The sequence below is a fragment of the Bicyclus anynana genome, chromosome 15, assembly GCF_947172395.1.
Source record: "Bicyclus anynana chromosome 15, ilBicAnyn1.1, whole genome shotgun sequence".
Lineage (NCBI taxonomy): Eukaryota > Metazoa > Arthropoda > Insecta > Lepidoptera > Nymphalidae > Bicyclus > Bicyclus anynana.
Window position 1 is genome coordinate 10,353,782 of NC_069097.1, and position 21,970 is coordinate 10,375,751.

Sequence of the window (21,970 nt, forward strand, 5' to 3'; positions counted from 1 at the left end):
TATTATTAGCATAGAAGTCTTTACTTCTCTTGGTCATACCACCACTCTCGAAGGACTAGACCGATTTTGCTAAGGGTAGGAATAAGATAGAGAAGTTACAGGGTAGGGTAGGGTACGGGTAGGGAAGCGTAGGGGTAGTGTACTACCCCTACACTACCCCTACGCTTCCCTACCCGTAGGTAGGTTTAGGGCCGGGTTTAGGGTAGTGGTAGGGTAGGGGTAGAGGTAGGGTAGTGGTAGGCTAGAGGTACGGATAGGATAGGGAAGTGGTAGGGTAGGGGTAGGATAGGCGTGAGATAGGGGTACGGCTGGGATAGGGGTAGGAAAGAAATAGGGTACGGGGAGGGTAGGGGTAGGATGGGGGTAGTGGTAGGATGGGGGTAGGGTGTAGGTAGGTAAGGTAGGGGTAGGGTAGGAGTAGGTTTGGGGTAGGGTAGGGGTAGGGTGGGGGTAGAGGTAGGGTAGGGTAGGGTAGGGGTAGGGTAGATGTAGGGGTTGGGTAGGGTTGGAGTAGTGGTAGGGTAGGGGTAGGGTAGGGTAGGGGTAGTAGTAAAGTTGACATCGAAATTTACGCGGACGAAGTCGCGGGCGTCCGCTAGTGTGTTAATACAGAGAAAAATCTATTTCCACTCCAAATTTTAGCCAAAATTCAGTTGTAGCGGCGTTAAAGAGTAACAAACATCCTAAGAAACATCAATACAAACTTTCGCGCTTATAGCGTCAAAGAGTAACAAACATCCATACAAACTTCCGCGCTTATAATATTAGTAGGATAGGATAGGAAGTACGATAAAAAATTATGATGATGATAGAATGCTAGTTGACAGTTGACACTTATAAAGGGTCTTAAATTGTTTATTATCGTTCTACTACATTGAAAAAAAATCAACATGTTTTTTGAGACATGAAAACCCACATAAAAATTTAAATTTTTTGGCAATCCGAGTAAGTACCTACGAGCCAAAACGCTATCGGCCATGATGGTCTATATGTTATCTCATATCTGTTTCATGACGTCACGTAATCCCGTAAACGCTAAACCTACAAAATTATTATTTATTAATTAGTTTGACGTTTATTCCTGTAATGACTTCAAGTAACATCGTGACGTCACAAAACGGACGTTTCGCCGATTGGACAAATACATAATTTTGAAATCAGTTTGCTATGAAATCCTTAATAATTAATTAATTAATTTCTATTACTCCTCCCGCATTTCATGTACCATAAAATGAATCTTTTTATATATAAAAATGAATTGCTGTTCGTTAGTCTCGCTAAAACTCGATAACGGCTGAACGGATTTATCTTATCTTGGTCTTGAAATGTTCGTGGAGGTATGGGGAAGGTTTAAAAGGTGAGAAAAATTTGAATAATTGCCGGGAAAACCATAAAAGCAATCCTTTTCTATTTCCCATACAAACGTTTAAGAGTCAATTATAGATCTTAAGGGTAGGGGTAGGGTAGGGCTAAAAAACTGCTAGTATATTTTCAGTGTAAATATTAAAAACATGGCTTTTAATAAAAAAACTGAAATACGAAAGTAAACAAAATTGGCGTAATGGCACACCATCATGGCGGACAGTGTTTTCGCCCGTCTAATCCAAAGTTCATTTTAAAATGAAAATTTGGGAGTATTCAAGTCTCAGAAAATATTTTTACGATTTAATAGAACGATAATGAACAAATTAAGACCTTAACAAACATCGAAAAATCCTATTTTTTGCTTTTTAGTTGTGTTTATGTTTTTGAAGTCGGTTGTATTTAAAAAATATGTTTATTTAGAAAGAAATCAAACTGACTTATTTTACCGCGCGATATAGATACATAGTTTCATTCCAGATCTAGTTAAAAGTACCAACATAGTTTAATTTCAGATTTAGTTAAAAAAATATATTGCCTTGCCTTGCCTTGTTACTTCGGTCCTTTACAATAATTCTTATAATAAGGTATATAATGCTCTGCACGGTGAGAGTACGTTTGAGTCACTGTCTTCGTGCAGAATAAGTAAGTTGTCTTGCAACATTATAACGAAAACAAGATCCACGTGAACCGGATATCAAATGAGATCACAGTAGCTAATGCCGCGGTCGAAGGTTGTGCTCTTGGGCCAAAACAAACGGCATGTGGACGCGCGTACTCAACAAAAATTCGACATCGTTCGCCCAAGAATGCACAGTGCGACTATTTTTAGAGATCGGAGGGGCGCGGGGGCGGCACCGACGTCTGGTGTCGGTCTGCCGGGCCTACCACCGATCACTGAAATAGCTTCTCCAGCTGGCGTTACCTGGCCACGTGGCCAGCTCGCGGTCGCTGCTGCTCACCTGCCTTGCCTACCATTGTCGACTTCACTACCATCTCAATACAGAGTTGTTGCCTTCATACGTAGATGAATTTGAAGCTTATAACGCCTTTTACCGTTTCAAACATACTTGCGGCATGCGTCCCGTCGATTTTCCGTCTACACAAACAATTAAAAAATATATAGAAATGAAACACATTATCGATATGTCCCGTGATCCAGTTATATGTAGATGGTGTTTGTCATTCCGATAGTATTTTAGTTTTCGTTGGCTTTCGTTTCTAGAAAGGGTATCGACGTGCCACATGGCTAAAGGCCCAGACCCAGGTAAGTAGCAAATTATTTAGGTCAAATCATGCCATATTGTTTACAGTGGACCATTGGCATAAATGCATAGGCTAAGCTTAATTAGTAACAACCTAATATCAAACTTGTGCCTATAGTTATCGTACCTAAGATTTATGCGCAGGTGTCACTTTGTCTTAATATTAGGCAAATATTTTAGGCTTAGTACAATCGCTTAGAAAATAAACCACAGCAAAACGAGAAAACGAGGTTACTTAGAAACGGATCACATTCAAACCTACTTCTTATAGACCGTTTATTAATGGCGGGGTAGATAAACTAAGAATCAACCCCTTACACGTTACACGCGGCAATCCGTTTATCAAATGATATGGGGTGGTCAGAGAGGGTGGAGCCAGGCGGGACGCTGCGACGTCTGTCTAGACAGTGTAATTAGGAAGGTACAGCGTAGGCACTGGCGGCCTTGCGTCATGTTCTAATTAATACCATAACAGGTAAATTACGAGTGCAGAAAAAGCCGTAATGATCTTAGGGAGCGAGCAGGCCACCACAAACTACTAGGGAATAACCCTTCTGTAGCTTCCGTTTCAAATAGGTCTACAGAATATAGCGCCCGTTGTTCTGAATCAAACTTGACTCTAGACGGAAGATCTACGGCTTTACCGCGCTTTTTTACATGTAGGTAACATATAAGCAGTGCTTTTTCTGTAGCAGTTTCCTTACTCAAGCGTTTTTAGCGAGCTTGATTTTTTTTCTGGAGATGTTCTAGACAAGCTACAGTATTGTGCTTAAATTCAACATCTTCCGGTTTCTTTCTGTAGCTTATGTAATATATTAGGATTAGAATACGTCGATATTGTGAGCAGACAATCTAATACACTATTCTACCGCTTTTGATTGAGTGTTTAGCGCTTAGAGCTGTAGAGCTTAGAGCTTTGAGCTTCTCTATATCTTTACGATAACTTTCTTAGCAACGTGTCAAGAAGTCAAATAATGATATCTTTACAAATTATATTACGATTATAATTAGTCTAGCCATAGATATTGTTAGATACAATTAAAAAAAACAGTGTATTTATTTCTTTCGTTACGTACCGAGGTTATTATTGAATTAAGACATTGAATGGGGTGTTATAGAAAAACAAAAAACACAAAGGCATGGAGCCGTGGGCCATTTTTAAAGTACTTCAGATGCAATTGTAATATATGTTTCGTACCTACTTTCGAAAGATTTACGAACACATCCTCTGATCCACAAAAGATCGAAGCGACCGCGTGGAGAGCGTCAGCCAAATAAGTACGAGAGAACGGCTGACAAGAAAGCGACAAGGTATCTTTACAGCAACCATTTGAGCTTTAATGTATTCTAAGTTTTATGATCTATAGAATTTGGCACCCACTTAGATACTATATCTTTTGTTAGTAAAATCGATAACGACGCCCATTTTGAGATATTTAATTTGACATTTTCACATTTATGTTTTGATAGGATTAGAACTTCAATTCAACAACAATAAATAATATACTTAATATAAATAGGTATTAAAATCATTAATTTACCTGTACCTACTTTATAAAAATGTGAAAATGCATTAATTTTCATTTTTAAGAGAACTTATGGTCAGATTATGACCATAAGTTAGAGAGAGATATGTCTCCTCCAACACGAATGGTCAGCGTGGAGGAGTACGACCAAAACCCCCTAGTTCCACTACATAAAACCTAAAACATCTCACCTCTCTGAACTCTCCAGAAAGACTTAAAAGTAGAATTAAATAATGCATTACAAAATATAAAATATGATATTAAGCCTTCGTAAAATTCGATATGAGAGGTGCAATATTGAATAATTCAGACTTCATTTTCGACGTGAATATTTTCTACAGAGAGTGAAACCAGAACTATGTGAGTTCAATGGTAAAAATGAAAATAATAGAATTCTCTGATATCCGATAGATGTACAATAATTAAAAGAAGAAAAAAAAACTAGGGGAGGCCTATACCCTATATGGGATCCTTATAATTAAGATACTCTATACGAATAACATATATATAAAAAATATATATGTAATGTACTTTATAATAAACTAACAATTTGAACCTATTTAGAAAAAAAATAAACAAAAAAAAAAAATTGTAACTTACAAAACTAACAATAATTTTATGTACCTTTAGGTTTAATTTCAACTAAAACTTTTGTAACGCTAAGGAATAAGGATTAATAAATGGCTTTATTATTATTATTATTATATGGTCAGATTGATTGACCGATGACGACGATCATGTTAGTTGTACCATGTGAATTGAAGAATCCTTTGCCACTCGGTCACTTGAGGCGGAGAAAAAGATTACGGTTCCAACCTGTGGCCTATTATAATCGCGTGGCTATACGTTACTGTTGTTTGCTAAAGTCGCGGCCGCAGGGTGCTGATGTACGCGGTCACTCGTGGCTATTAATACTCGGAAGTGACTATGAGTAGTGCCGGTCGTCCAACAATCACTTTTCCGAGGGTTACTAATACACTTCACATAGGGTGCCTAGTACCTGTTAGTTTTTCATCGTTTTATTTCCATTTTTTATTGAACTTATCTTATTTTTAAAATGTTATTATTGTTAAAGCACATTATCGTAACAAAATGAATTACTTATTAAATGTTTTGAGGGTCTCAGTCCTCCATCCTTCTTCACCTCTTGAATTCCCTACAATATTTGTATAGTGGCTCTTTCGCGGTTAACGGAAAAGTCGTTAGTATTTATTTAAAAATGGTTGTCAAATGTGACAATTGGTACCACGTTTCGTTTCGGCCTTTTATTATAAAGCACAGAACAATTAAGAAACAAGAACTTACATTCGCATCGCTAACATTATTTTAAGAAGCTACGAGTAAGTAATGAAATCCAGAAATAATACTAATCAAGATATAGGCAATATTTGCGTCATATGACTTATCTGACACCGACTTTACTATCCTAATTTACGACAAGAAGTGAGTAATCAATGATGGGTGTGTCCCGAAGCAAAGGTGGAAACTTGTGTTAATATTAGGGTTGTTTGTCACCGCCGTTTGGTACTGATGTATGCCGTCACTGGCTGCTATAAATATTTCCAGTCGTAAGTAACGTGCTTACGGTGTGGCGTTATATCGCGACACCCTCGCCTCTTGTTAGGGTTGTCAAATGTGACATTTGGTACCACTGCATACATTCCAATTCGGCCCTTTATTATAAAGCACAGATTACCGAACAATACTGGTATTCGCATCGCTAACATGTATTTTACCTAAGTAATAACATCCAGAAATAAATACTAATCAAGATATAATATTTGCATCATACTTATCCGAATGATTCCGAGACCGACTTTACTATCCTAATGTGCGACAAGAAGTGAGTAATCAATGATGGATGTGTCCCGAAGCAAAGGTGGAAACTTGTGTTAATATTAGGGTTGTTTGTCACCGCCGTTTGGTACTGATGAATGCCGTCACTAGCTGCTATAAATATTTCCAGTCGTAAGTAACGTGCTTACGGTGCGGCGTTATATCGCGACACCCTCGCCTCTCGTTAGGGTTGTCAACGGAAAAAGGGAAAGGCAACGGAAAAGTTGTTAATCTTTAAAAATGGTTGTCAAATATGACATTTGGTCACTCCATACATTCTATTTCGGCCCTTTCTTATAAAGCACAGATTACCGAACAATACTGGTATTCGCATCGCCAACATGTATTTTACCTAAGTAATAACGTCCAGAAATAATACTAATCAAGATATAATATTTGCGTCATACTTATCCGAATGATTCCGAGACCGACTTTACTATCCTAATGTGCGACAACAAGTGAGTAATCAATGATGGGTGTGTCCCGAAGCAAAGGTGGAAACTTGTGTTAATATTAGGGTTGTTTGTCATCGCCGTTTGGTACTGATGTATTCCGTCACTAGCTGCTATAAATATTTCCAGTCGTAAGTAACGTGCTTACGGTGCGGCGTTATATCGCGACACCCTCGCCTTCCGTTAGGGTTGTCATTTCTACAACGTTGTATGCTATATTTATACAAGTTTATCTAGCCGCTGGTTTAAAAATCTGTCATAATTGAATTGAGTTATTTAATAGAATAGGGAATTGGAACTTGATCGTTGAGTCCTTTAGAGTGTCATATGATGTCATTGAAATTGGAGCGCATGTCACATGATGCCATTAAATAAAATAATTTATATGACGAATAATTAATAAACTAAATAATATCAGTCACTTAAAAGCAACAGCAGAACGATCTATTCATTTGATACTAGTCATAACTTATCAATTTTTTACACAAAGCTCGCGTAAGTAGGTACTTACTCTTTATTTATTTAACTATTCAATGGTGTAATACATACCTAATTATCGATAAACTTGACAATCGCATTTCAGCACTATTCCATGTACTTGTTGGTGGTACAATAATATAATTGATAATGACCAGTGCACCTCTCGCTCCTTATTCAATGATGCCAATGCGTGTATTGATTGACGCGCGTCGAAACATTTCCCGATGTGTGACGCTTTCTATTTGAGTCTATAATAAATGTATTAGAATTGCTATGAAGTATGTAACTAATATGATGGTAAACAATGTCTAACTTATTAGATGGTACTTAGTCGAAGCCGAGACAAAATTAAGACTACATAAATTAATTACTCGTATGTTTCAAGAATGGATTAACCGAGAATCAATCCAAAATGGATAGTACTATTTTGACTCTTTCTGCGTCGTGTTCCTCATTACTGAGGGTCGTGACCCCTATCACACATTCACGACTTTTTCCCGCACGTTGTTACTACTTTGTGCTTGTTACTATTCACGAATTTTCGGGAGGTTGCGATTGGCCATTGTCTTATCTAGGATTATTTCCTAGGGTGGGCCTGGCCCCCGACATCGAGTCTATATTAGTATCATAATAGAATTCCATATCGGTAACCCAGAACCTAGGATGGGCACAGGTCCATTCTAGGGTGCCAGAGAGATCCTGCAGTTCCCAACACGGGTCAGTTTAGGATTTCATATTTTCTAAATTGGCTCAGGTCTGGTCTATACGGGCAAAGACGTACCGCCATATGGTTTAGCATTCCGGTACGATGCCGCGTAAAAACCGTCAGAGGTATTGGTAGAATAAACTTGTACCTCTTTCAAGTAAGCACGCTTCCATCTTGCACCGTCACTTAACATCAGGTGAGATCGTCAAGGTCCAAATTGTCATGTAATAAAAAAAATGTGTATCTACTTCAATGCGTAGGCTTACTTTACTTAGGTTAGTACTTCCGTAGCTACTGGTACTGGTAAATAAAATATCTACACACTGAATGAGAATTTTTCTTCTTCAAAATACTGACGCAGTTAGTAAGCATGAGAGCGTCGTAACAGGGGCGACTCTTTAAGAATAACTACGGTTATTTCCATCAGAGGCATCAGACGCGCGCCCAACAAAATACCCTTCGAGTACGACAACATTGTTGTATGCAGATACGATACACGCAAGGGCTATAAATTAATAAGGATAAAATTATAATTGCCCTGTAGACGTTTCTCTGCAGCGGTAACATGTCTCGCGTTTAATGTGTTACTCGCAGACAATTCCGGTATCTACGGTACTTAGGTATACAGGTTGTTCCGTAAATATTACCACATACTCTACAGGCTGATAGCTAACATCAATGCCTACTAAAATAATGCAATATATGTTAGCCGAAATTGTACGGTTTCTAAGTTACATTGATTTTTCTACAAAATAGACAAAACATTACCTTCAGTGCAATTTAGTCGCACTGTGTGCTGAAAAGTTTTTTTTTGCAAAAAAAGGGATTAATTATTTTTTTATGTTTAATGATTTTTTTTATTAATATAAATTGTAAGCAATAAAGGTCCCAAAATACTGCCTTTGGGAACTCCACAAGCATTATGTCTATATTTAGTTGAAAATTGGCATCTTTTGTTCCCAACTTTCTTAGTAATCTCTACACATTTTGTATGCTGTATGTCGTAATTTGTATTTTGTATGTCGTACTATTTACGGGGCATCCTGTATATACCGTTAAGTATCGCTCATTTATGTTTTTACGCATTTTAAAACAAGAATGTTGACATAAAAACACTATTAAAACTTCTAAATAGATCTTCTCCTGCGCTTGTTTGGCTTTTGAGTGGTGACTCAACCGCCGGTCAGAGCTACAGACTTCCAGAGTGAGCACCCTCCTCACAACACGTGCCGTCCCAAGGATTACTGCCTTCTGTAGTCGACTCGTAATTGAACAGTCAAGAGAAAACTTTTTAAAGTGCTGGTCGAAGATTATTCGGATGATATTCGGGGGTGTAAGAGGGAGGCGAGTACCAGTCAGTATCCCCAACTGCCAACCTCACCTGCTCGTGGTGCACCCTGCAGATAGACCGACGAGGCTCTGGCGACCGACGAATGGCGGTATATCCACTCCCACAGGCTAGATTACGAAATGCCTCAGGCCGGTGCCGGACAGCAGTGACATCGGCGTAAGTAATCTAGCACTGCGCTGACCAACCCGCATGCCCAGCGTGGTCAGTATTGGGCAAAACTTTATATGGACAGAACAAACACAACACAATCGTGATGTTTGGATGTCCTTACAAAAGGTCTATGTCCTGCAGTGGACGTTCATCGGCTGATATGATGATGATGATGATGATATTCGGACCAACGCATCTGTACTTGTCAAACTCAAGTATAAAAAAAGACTCTACCTCAAGGGTATCCTAGAGTTCTTCGGACTTATTGCCAGGAATGATGGATATAATCTGGAAAATTTAGTTGTTATTGGCAAGATGCAAGGACAAAGTCTGCGGAAGCTCAGCGTTCGTTCGCACTACACTCGAGTCCACTGTCTGCGATGCTATTCGAATAGCCGGAGATAGAACAAGATGGCATAACATCCTAAGGACATAGATCAGAGAATGTGGTGGTCACGACCCTCGCACATTACGACTCGCGGAGGTGGAAGTTCTATGGCCACAATAATTCTCTGCTTTGGTACTACTATGAAAACGTTGCATCGTTGATACCTACTTGACTTGTAAATTATGATGTAGGTATATCTACCTACAAGATTACAGTTTTTGACACGGGTTTATATAATACGTTTACCAATCAAGTTTTTGCTCAATGTCTGGAAAACATGCAGTAAAGTCACACAGGCAGGTGTTGAGCTTTATACATAATGCATGATAGATCTGTATTTCAGATTTTCCACTTATTTTCGCAAGTATAATATCTCTAAATCTATTTTGATAGGATTTACATCCTTTACACGTTTTATTGAGCATGCAAAAGCAGTTTTATACCAATGAAACCTACATTTACCACCTAATATTATGTTAATGGGATTTAATTGATAATTACTTTTATAACACATTTGCTTATAAAGTTCGCTTATTTCACTAATTTCAATATTGTAATGTATCTCATTACGCACATCTGAAGTAATGTAAAGTAAAATGCACATGTGCCGTTCACAATCAAAGCAAAAATCAACAATAGTTGATTTTTGCTTTGATTGTGTACTATTGTTTTAGAAAACTTAACCCCCGCTTACGAATCGTGAACGCCATTTTTAAGTCACGTCAACTTAGACCCAGCCGAGTCTTCCGTAGTCCCCTGGACCACTTGGGAGTCGATGGGCTAGATCATTGAAGTATATGTTAGTCGTCCGATGTGTATCAGAAAGAGATATTATTGACAGAGAAAATATGCTATATCAATACTTTTTTTTACTCCTACTGAATTGAGATTGCTCAGCAGTGAAAACTATCGTTAGGTACCTAGTCATACTAAAATACCTTGCGTTCAACAGCTTGTAAGATAGGTACATTAATAGCTCACGGCGGCGCTTGGGATTATAAATAAGCAGTTGTAAACAAATATTAAAGTGAACTTATAGCACAAAGCATTATATTTGCGTACACAATATGCAAATACAATGAGAAGTGGTGGAGAAAAGTTGTTAGGTTAGTGTCGGCATGCAGCAACAATGCACCGCTGCAATCGTTCGAGTATGACAACGTGAGTTACTCGCCAAACTGGATCGTGCAGAAACTGTGGATTACATGCTGAGTGACACTTTCACTGCGTCAGATGGTGAGCTAGCATACGTCTGTGCACAGAACATGGAAAACGCTTAAGCGTCAGTTTTAGCAATAGAAGTAGCAAATGGCCGGGCCCGTCTAATCTTTGTTTGTTTGTTAAAACCATGTTTGTCGACGTAATGTGTTTGTATTATAAGAAGAGACTTTAATAACAGTTACATAGCATAACACATGAATTTGTTTAGTACTAGCCGATGCACCGCGGTTTCCCGTGGGAATACAAGGATAAAATTTACGAAATGAATTTTCAAAATCGGTGCAGTATATCCAGAGATTTCACCCTATCATCACAAATTTTACTTCTGTAATATTAGTGTACACTAAACTAATTATGTACTAACTAAACTTACTCTATTTAGTACGTCTATTTTCTTTTACTATAAAATCGATTTTCTTAAAAACAAAATAAAAGACAAAAGAAAGATGAGAACATATGGGACTTTTTGGAAAAAATCTTGCCAATAAAATAATAGTACCCGGTGTTTATTCAACTTTCAACTTTAAATTGAGGAAAAAATAAGTTATTTATTTAGAATATTAACCACTAGAAAGAAGAATAGCATATTTCTTATTTTTAGTCAACATCATAACTTCCAATTATATAAGGAGTTTATCAGTGTGCTATATTTTTAGACTATAGATGTGTTCGATTAGGGAAACGTAAAGGGTACGGAGTTTTCAAAAATGACAGAAGCGATTTCCATGTATTTTTTGACGTGACAACGTCTTATAACTCGATGAAGCCGGCTGCACACTCGAAAAAAGATGACGTCATGCGTCGTTCCCTCGTTTTAGGGTTGCCAATTTTTTATACAAGAAATAAAGTATATTCTGATCTACGAAGTTTATTAAACAGTATTTTAGAAAAACGAACATTTTCTTTTGCAAAATGCAACCATTCCATCAGTATTTTCTTATGACGTTGTCACATTCAACTATCGTCAGTAAACCGACTTTACAGACAACCGATTCTTTTTAATTCCGTGCGTCTGTGCATATTTCCCTGTCATTTTTGCGCGTGCGTGAGGGCGCAAGCGCGGTCTCAATTGTTTTCGTCGTGTTTCGCGGGTTATTTTGGGCGCGTGCGGCGGCGCGGTGCAAGCCAATCGTGTACGTCCCCCTGTCCACAAACGTTACCACTACACCTTGATATTCGATCATCACTACTATGGACAGTAACCGCATCTACTATAGGCCAATTCACTAACTTTGACTATGTAAGTGGACATTGATTGATAGTTGATTTGATGTTAATTATATTAGGTAGCTAATATATGTCTTAGTGAATTAGACGGCTGGTCTACGTACCTACAATTCGTCGAACATAAGTCAGAATGGTTTTGCTACAACGAACACAACTAGATCTATAGTGTAGTCTTGAGTGAAAAATTCCAATATAGTCGTGAGAAAAGGTATTATCAATTATAGGCACATTACGCAAGTAACAAATCAAGCTAATTTTATTAGACTTTTATTGAGAGGCAATAATAAAAACAGTAGATTCCTTTTCAAAACATGATAAGATTTCTACCTATACTTGTATCAAAATGTAGGTTAATTTTGCTGGATTTTTTTTCTAGCGATCATAAACACTACTGAAATAATTATATTAATAATTTTTGTGATCCCTGAAATAAGCTGAGATAAAACCAAAGCGGCCTCAAGATAATGTTTCGAACGCAAATTGTCGTCTTGTGTAGGTACCTAGTTTATTAACACTCACAAAATTATACTTAGTAGTGCTAAAATGATAAATTAATATGCCCGCCCTTCGCGATGACACGGCACGGGCTAATTTAACTTAATAATTTTTATTGGGCTTCTCAATTCATTTTATTAAGATCATGATCTCGCCAATGTTTTTAAATCTTGCCTACACGTTTTTCCTTCATTCCTTTTTTACCCGACTGCAAGAAGGGTTATGTTTTTTTACATCATTGTGTTACCAGCTGACGGACGGTCCATCAGCTGGTAAGTCAGCTGACATTTGTTTTTCTTCAAAGTAGTTTCCCTGCATCTCTGTGTGACTACTGACTAGCAATATAAACTGCTATAAGACAGTCAATCCTTTTTACCAACATGGTTCTTATTCAAAAGGTTTAAAAGAAAGAAAGAAAAAAACGTTATTTTAAAATTGTTGCCACCACATTGGTCCGGTGCCTCAACCATCGGAGCAAGGTAAGACTTAAACTCAAGTAGCAGAAGCATCAAACACCACACTGTCATGTTTGGCACAACCTTGAAAAAGTTACTAGCTCAGCATTCTGCTGCATGATCCAAGCAATTACTGGAGCATACAGCACTGATTTTCAGCTGATACCCTCCATCCAGGTGACACTACGGATATACACAGCCACCCAGCGACATAAAACTATTATAAATTTAACGTACTTGTAAAACAATAAACAAATTAAAAAATAATGATGCCTCATTCATCATATTTGCCTATAGACGTCCATTGCAGGACATGGGCCTTTTGTAAGGATTTTCAATGTGTGACTGAGCCTTCTAATAGGGCCCATACCTAGCTACCAAGTCTTGGATCCGTAGGTCATCACTAGCAACACGCACTGTTCGAAAAGTATCGTTTTCAGGTACTGAGGTATTTCGGACGTAAAGATGTCGCGGTGTTTTCCGAACTTCAAGGTGGTGAACTCTTTCTCGAAATTGGACCTACCTAACTGGACTGTGTGTTGTAGGTATTATATATTCGTCTACAATTTCGAGCGCAGAGTCCTCAACAATAACTGAGTAGAGCGGTACATGAGCATTAGACATGATCTTCGTCTTACTCATGTTCATTTTTAGGCCCACATGTTGAGAAACTCTGAGGTCGTTGAGCATGGTACTAAGTTCATCCAGAGTCTCTGGCATAATGACCACATCGTCAGCAAACCGTAGTTGAGTGATGCATGTTGATGCCAAATCCGTTCCAGTCCAGAAGCTGAAATACCCCTTGTATAGTAGAATAAATAGTCAAAATTAAAATAATAAAAAACTTTAAAAGCGTTTAAAAGATGCTGACTCCAAGACTTTGATAATAATTGTCCATTTCGACGACTTCAAATTAGGTGAGTTTATTTACTTTGAAATTCCTTTGAAAACCTTCAAAAGCGTCTATAAAATGCTGACTTCAACATTAATCCGCTTTGTTATGTTGTATGAAAAGAGTTTAAAGTAGGTAAACAAAGTGATTTCTTTTAGGGTGCACTATTCAAGCTGAAGTTCTAAAATAATTTCCGACATTTACACAAATTGGGTCAATTTAAATGCTCTATGTTATTTGTAATAGAATAGGACGGGGTGACGATTTATACAGTGTAATACAGAATTAGCGCAGGCTGCGATGGGGTAGCCGGTAGCAGAACGGTATAGACGGCGCTCGTTTCTCGGCATCGGTTTTGCTGAGGCCGCTCCCGGGCGATGGCCTCGCGACCTATTTCCCCGCCCCCCTCGTAGGCCTGCCCCTGCCCTCTCTCATCCTTTATCAGCCTGATAATAACAAGTCTCCGTCGAAGTACCCAGACGCACGGTCGATACCTTGTCTACGTACTTAGTATTACGTATACAATATTCATTAATTTCTCGTAACGATTTTAAAACATCGTGCAACGTTTTCCTACAAAACAATACAATCGCGACGTCTTGGTGAACCGAAATATATTCTGTCCAATCAGATCAAGGTATCAAAAATCGCAAAGCATTTGTTCACGTTGACGTCACGTTGAATAGTGCATTGTTGCGATGACCCCGATGTTTTGTTTATGAGACTCGTGTAAACCACACGCACATACGAATCTAGTATTCTATGTGTCTGTATTTTTTGGTGCACGAGTATGAATTTGGTTTAATAATAAAAAACATATGACCTTTGACAAAGTGCTAATAGTGTGCTAATAAGCCTGTCCTTGAAATTAGTTAACGTAGGTAATCTGAATACCTATTTAAGCTTTGAGTGGGATCAATAAAGGTGCGAATTGCGTCGTGCGTCGGAAATTGTGGCTGGATCGAAGGGGTCTACGGTACGTTGGACGGCGTGCTAAGGGCGTTTCCCGTCAGACACCACGGCTTAGGGTAACGTTGGGACCGGATCGTTGAACTGAGATTAGCCCAAAAACCCTATAACCCGCAGTGATAAACTCGGATTTTTTGTAAATCAGAGTTAGGGTGGACAGTAAATCAGTATTTTATTATATGTGGAGTATGTATGTGAGTAATATGGTTGAAATGCAAATGTTTTAAAACAGAGATGTAATATTATCAAAAAGTGGATAATAGTTATTGTGATTCGCTAAGGACAAAACAGGTACATTCTCCAGTTACTAAAGTCTTCTCTGTAAACTGCAAAAACTGAAAAGTGAGCAGGTTAAGATAAAATGAAAGATAACAATCGTCTCACTTTTTTATAAACTGCCGTCTCATGAAATGAAATTGCCAGGTGCCAAATATTTATATTATTTTTTCCAAGACTGCAAAAAAACTGAAGCAGAGAACTGCTTATGAAAAAAATTAAAACCATATATTTATTTTTTACATATCAATCAAGAGTCAAAATGCCCAAATTCATTAGCACGATTGAACGTCAGGCAATGTTAGATAATGGTGATAATTAAAGTCCAAAGCTTAAAATGAAAAGTCCAAGGGTTCCAAACGCTCTGGGATGTTTTCATGTTCTACCCAAACAGATTATACCTACCTATATGTATAGTTGTAAGGGTTATTGGGCTTGTGGAATGTACTCTTACACGCACAGATATAATATTAAGATAGAGTTTTGGACGTATGGTATGGTGTATATACAAGCACGTTTGAAAAGTCAGGCGATGGTAATAATTAAAGAAAATTACAAACGCATTAAATGTTCATGTTCTTCCCAAATTTAATATACCTATGTAAATGTAAGGATATAATATAAAGATAGAGTTTTGGACAGAGGCTATGGCGTCTATTTACAAGCACGTTTGAAACGTCAGACAACGGTAATAATTAAAGAATATTACAAACGCATTAAATGTTCATGTTCTTCCTACCTATGTACATGTGAGGGTTAATGGGCACGTGGAATGTACTCTTATACGCACAGATATAATATAAAGATAGAGTTTTGGGACAAAGGCTATGGTGTCTGCTGTCTATGTCGTCCCCTGGGCGCGCGCCGGCGGCGGGCGGCGCGTCTGACGGTGGCGCGCCGCGTTCGACGACCTGCCGTCTCAAGGCCGCTCTTACACGTGCCACCGGCCGCTTCCTGCCGCCATAACAAACCTCTCCCCTCCCCACCACCCCGTTTTCCTTCACCCGGAGACACCGAAATGTTCCTAATACATAATCCTCGATTCTGCGTATTCGCTTTCTAAGGATTCCTCGGAGTCGGAGCTTATTTACATGCAATAGGCGGCGTTAAATTCAGATGTTTTTTTAAAGTTATTCTATGATTCTTATGGAGGAAATTTTGAGGTTTTGGGTTTCTGAATTTATACTCATGTTTAGGGAATAAATCTAGAAAAACGTTTTTGTATTATTGTTACCTTTGTTTATTCATTTGTTATTTTATTCTAATGTTATAAAGAGGTAATGTTTTTGGTGTTGTAAGGGGTAATATCTGGATCTACAGAACCGATTTTGAAAATACTTTGTTTTATCCCCGTATTCTCACGGAAACGAGTCCTACGCGGGTAAAGCTGCAGGGCGTCGTCTAGTTATATGTATAACATAAATTTTGTATTTTTGTTTAAGTGTAGGTGCCTAGTTCTATAGTGATGCTTTTAGGCAGAAATTAAAAAGCATCACCTATAGCACAAAATAAATTAGGAAATTAAAATTGTTATCATAGTTGATTGGGGCAAAAAGTTAGACGATGCAGTTCTTGAGATTTATGTTCCACATCAACTTCTTTATCTCTACCCCCTGGTTTTTGACTGTAATTATAAATATTTCCTTATAAGTAACTACTGTCCATGATCATCGGTCTATTTGCAATTGTCTTCATTACATAGGCATATACGTAGGAAATCATGTTAGGATAAGACTATATGACCCACGTTATTTAAAAGTATCACAGGTTATTTTATCCTCGTATTTTTAGGGGAATGATAACTATGCAGCTGAAACCGCAGAGCGGTGGCTAGTAGTTACTTAATATGTCTATTTTGTCAACAGTTCAGAGTGGTCCCATAATTCTTGGCTTGTCGTTAAACGTCGTCAAAATACTTACTGAATGATAACGACCATATAATGACCTAACTGATCTACCACTATTAGCGATATGTTTACACGCATTATCGGGTATAAAAATTTTATTGAGCCATTTCGAATGTCTAATAAAATACCTCGTCATTACTTTGAAAACAAAGCTAGCGGACAATCGCTGGTTCGAACGAAAGGATTGGGGTTCTACTTTTTATGGATATATTTTTCTTAAGGTGAAACCGCGGGCGATAAATTAGTTTACAGATGATGACAAATATACAATTAGATTGATCCCTTTAATAAAAAGACAATTCGGGCAAGAATCAATAAAATCTTTGAAGGCACTTTGGACTGCCACATCGGAGTCCATTTTTTTCCTTTGCAAGAAGTTATCCAAATTTGGAAAAAAATGGTAAACTGTTGGAGCAATGTCCGAGGAGTACAATGTCTTGGACATTCCAATTGAAGCTCCTCTATTTTGTTTTCTGGTGCAGCGTTGTTCTAAAGCAGCAGTGGCCTAGAGCAACCAGTCTCGGTTTAGCAGCTAGCTTTTACATCATGGTTTGCAGTTACTGACAATAGACATCCGCTGTAATCGTCTGGTCAAATTTAAGAAAGCCATAGTAAACGACACCGGCGTTAGTCCACCAAACGCTCACAATTAATTTTTTTTTTCGAGTAATTTTCGCGTGCAGCAGAATATGGCTAGTTCGCCAGGGTTCAGCCATTGCGATGAGCGTTTCCGATTATCGTACAGGATCTATTCATTACAGGTAATGATTCCATTTAAAATCCCTTCTTTTGTGCCCGTTAAGTAATGTAACGCAGCAGTCGACGCGCGTTTGTCGGTTTCTGTATTCAATTTATGAAGTACCTACAGAATTTCAAACTTTTTCACCATCCCAATTTGCTTCAAGTGGATTAAAACAGTTTTATCCTAACCTAACACTGCAGCCTGCAGCTAGCTCGGACGTGGTTTGCGATGATTCTACTTCCACAATAGTCTTCAATTCTTCATTATCAACTTTGGTCTCCGGCCGTCCACGAGGGTTGTATTGCAGGTCGAAATTTTCAGAACGAAAATGGTGGAACCATAAACTATTTTGCTTTCTTTTGCGATACCGTCGCCAAGCACATCATTAATCCTTCTAGCCGTTTCTGTAGCATTGGTGCCACGATGGAACTTGGTATTTTAATTTTACCATTTTATGAACTGAGTGACGCAAGGAAAAAACTAAAAGAGTAAAAAATCAGATGAATTAGGGTTTTCAAAACACAAACGCATGAGTAAATATAGCTGTATTCTGAATATAAATTCCTAGCCAAAATGGAGATATTTAAGATCCAAGTAGCCAGTACGACAAAACGCCAATGTCATAGGTAAGGACCTAATATGTATCTACCTATATACATCAGCTTAGTATACATAATACAAGTAACGCTTACTTTGGGGATAATAAGTAGGTTTTTATACATCCCACACAAACGACATATATGCGGGTGAAACCGCAGGACACAGCCAGTATTAGATATAACACTCGACAAGATTATTACAAAAAAAAATACTTATAGGTACTCGTATAAGTACGTAAACAACACAAGTTCGTTATACATTGTTCCCAATAATCAGCGCTGTGGAATGGTTATCGCGTATAATTGTCATTATGACCTGTCTGCGCGATAAACTGAACAGCGTCGACGCACTAAGAAACATTACGCTGATATCTGACCGGTAGTCCAGTCTCGGGTTCGATTCTCATCAATCTCTCCGCGTCGTTTTCTTCATTACTGAGGGTCGTGACCCCTATCATACATTCACGACTTTTTCCCGTACGATGTAGTACGATGTGGGTCGTCTAACAAACACATTCCACTTCTATGTGCCGTCATAGTGGATTGGGGTTAACTTACAATTAACAATGTGGACTAGGAGCTATGTTAAAAGCGCAGTGTTGGACCCTGACCAGGTGGACTGACCATCGAGCGAGTAGCAGGGGTCGTGATGTTTGGAAGTCCCTACAAAAGGCCTATGTCTTGCAGTGGACGTCCATCGGCTGATATGATGATGATGACGATGAACAATGTGGTGGGCTACCACGTCAGTTTTTTAAAAGAGTTCTATTTCTTTGTGGCCACTGAAAGCCTTTTTGGGTCGGGTTAATTTATCCGCCGCTCGAGATTTGACTTTGCTGCGCGCTTTGCACTACCCAGGGGGCAATTGTAAGGTGATTCTCAAGGAAGGATGAAACGGTGTATCCTACAGATGCGCGCAGCGAGCCACCCACCATTCCCATCTTGTCAGGTATAGCTATATCACCCACCATACCGGATGTGGAATTTTTTCTAATCATACTAATATTATAAGAGAGAGAGAGAGATAAAAAACAATTAATCCAAACCTAGGTGATACCTACTCGTTCAAACAGATAGTATTTTCTAAATTTTTGTTAAAGTTTAAATGAACGTTAATGTGAAGCAGGAAAATAAATAAATTTTTATTTTCGAACAGTGTATAAAAAAGCCTTATTTCCTTTGTTAGTAGTCTCATTAACAAGATCAAGAGTGATTGATAAAGGTACAGTACATTACATCTTATCTACTATCTAGTACATTTAAGAGCTAAGGTAAATTGTTATAAAACAGAATAGGTAGTTACAAGTTCCATTGTAAGTCCTAAATATCCTAGGTATTAAAATGAGCTCGGAGCTTTTGTGTGGAGGGCCTCGTTATTGCGTTGTGTCGCAAATTTGGTGGAAGGGAAGGGAAGGGGGGTTTAAGGGTGGAACTCTGTCTGTGTGCGACGAAACCTTCGTACTGATAACCTACATCTGCACGTCTAGCGGTGCGTCAGTAATGTTTTAAAGATAGGTACTCTAAATATAGTAGGTATACCTATACTTAAAGATAAAGTAATGTCTAAAAGTAATCTTTCCAAAGAATTTCGTTTATTATGTTAATGGGACTGTAAGGGCCTTCTTTCAGAGGGAGTACTTAAAGTGAAGTACCAAGTACCTCGATTCACAGCTTGGGTTAGTTTAGGATCTTGTATTTTCTATGTTGGCTAAGTTCTGCTTTAGTAATAGACTTCGGTCGCAGCTAGTTACCACTCTTCCGGCAATGATGACGCCAAGTGATTTAACGTTCCGATATACCGCGTGGAAACCGTCTATGGTATGACAACATTGGTTTCTCGTGTGAACTAACAATAACAATTTTGACTACGTCTTTGAGTCATTTTGGAATCGATTTTTTTATATCAGTCTTGTGGGATTGAACATATGGAACTAGAACTGGAAAATTAAAGTCCGGTGGTTAATAACTAACATCTTCCGGTTTCGGTTTTCCGATAATTGGAAACAACTTGCGTTGCAGATTGTAGAAACCAGCAGCTTGATCTTCGAGCCAAGGCGGTTAGAAACCCTCGAAGCAAAATGTCATTTAAGGAAATCCAAACCGAAACCTTTTTATGTCTACCAGTACAACTGTGTGGATAACTGTACTGTGAGCCGTAAAACCGGAATTTCTTAACAAATTTTGGTTATGCCAATCACACCGAGCATACTTCAGACGGTGAACCATTAAGTCACCTTTGACGGACACATAAGAGGACGTCATCATCTCCTTGTAATTAATTTATCGTAAAGAGTTTGCTTCGTATCAATAGTAGGTTATTGATATATTGTCGAAGTCGTTAGTATCTGGTAATCGCCAAAGGTGTATCCTGTACCTATCTATACCTACATATTATACTATCAGACAGCCACTCTATCATATCAGTAGCCTTTATCGAGTTGTTGTGTCTATGAGCTGTCGGTGTAATGTTATCTGCGTAATTTTTATTACTTATGTAAGAGTCGTCGAGAGAAACGAATTCTCGTTGCACGGCGAGCGTAGACTACGGGACGTGACAAAGTCAACTCAACCAGTGTGTGGGAGGAGTCTGAGGTCCGTATTGATTTTACCCAAAATGCCGCGCGGGTCTGCTGTAAAAATGCAAAAGGAGAATTGGGTTTGTGGAGTACATTACGTACCCAGGTCAATAAAGACATTCTATTGGGCTTACCTACATTTTAATAATTGGGTACATTCTAGCTTCCGGTACCTACCTATATTCATACTTATAATAAATTTGAAGAGAGCTCAATTGTGTACATGAAATATATTTCCAAAATAACTATAAGGGGGTGAATGCCAAAAATGCAATCAGTAAAATTTTTGTCTGTCTGTCCATCTGTCTGTCTGTCTGTGTGTATGTTCGTCATAGAAACAAAAACTACTCGACGGATTTTAATGAAACTTGGTACAATTATTCTTCATACTCCTGGTCAGGTTGTAGTATATTTTTCATCACGCTACGATCAATAGGAGCAGAGCAGTGAAGGGAAATTTGGGAAAACGGGAGAAGTTACTCCATTTTTATAGCGATATTACTTGGGCTGGATTAAAAAGTCTAAGGGCGGGCGTCCGCTAGTGTATGAATAAACGAATTCTTTAGTTACTCGTATTTCATTTATACGCTACTATAAAAATAAGACTATGTAGGTAAATGTATGGGATAATAAATATGAACTCATTGATATAGGTTTCTACTTTGGCAGTTTGAAGTATCCAATCCCTTTTCAATTTGATTTCTTTCAGTGTCGGAGAAAGTGAGGTGTCGATTGTGGGGATCACTTGGTCCACGTGACCTTACATGCTCGTATCTACCTAGATTGAGTATGTAATGTTATTTGAACTTGTTTGTTTTATCAATTTGTTAGAAGATTTGTTATTGTTCTAGCGCAACCACGAGCAAGCAGACGGTTTGGTTTATATTGTGATAAATATACATAGTAGATACCTAATTATAATACATATACTTACTAGTAATTAGGTAGGTATGTGCAACAGTTTAGAAACATACAGACTTAGTCTGATTGGTCAGTGTCCATAGGTTGGTAAGTAGGTACTTATAGCGTAATAAAATAAAACAATATCGATAGGTAAGTCAATTAAAGTTATTAGAAGTAAGTACTTATCTATAA

General features: G+C 38.2%; 1 protein-coding gene across 2 annotated transcripts in view; it reads right to left on the minus strand.

Moving 5' to 3' along the window:
* The window catches only part of LOC112043163 (uncharacterized), a 39,158-nt gene that overhangs the window by 16,302 nt on the left and 886 nt on the right, over positions 1 to 21,970 (minus strand). The gene's annotated exons all lie outside the window — the stretch shown is intronic.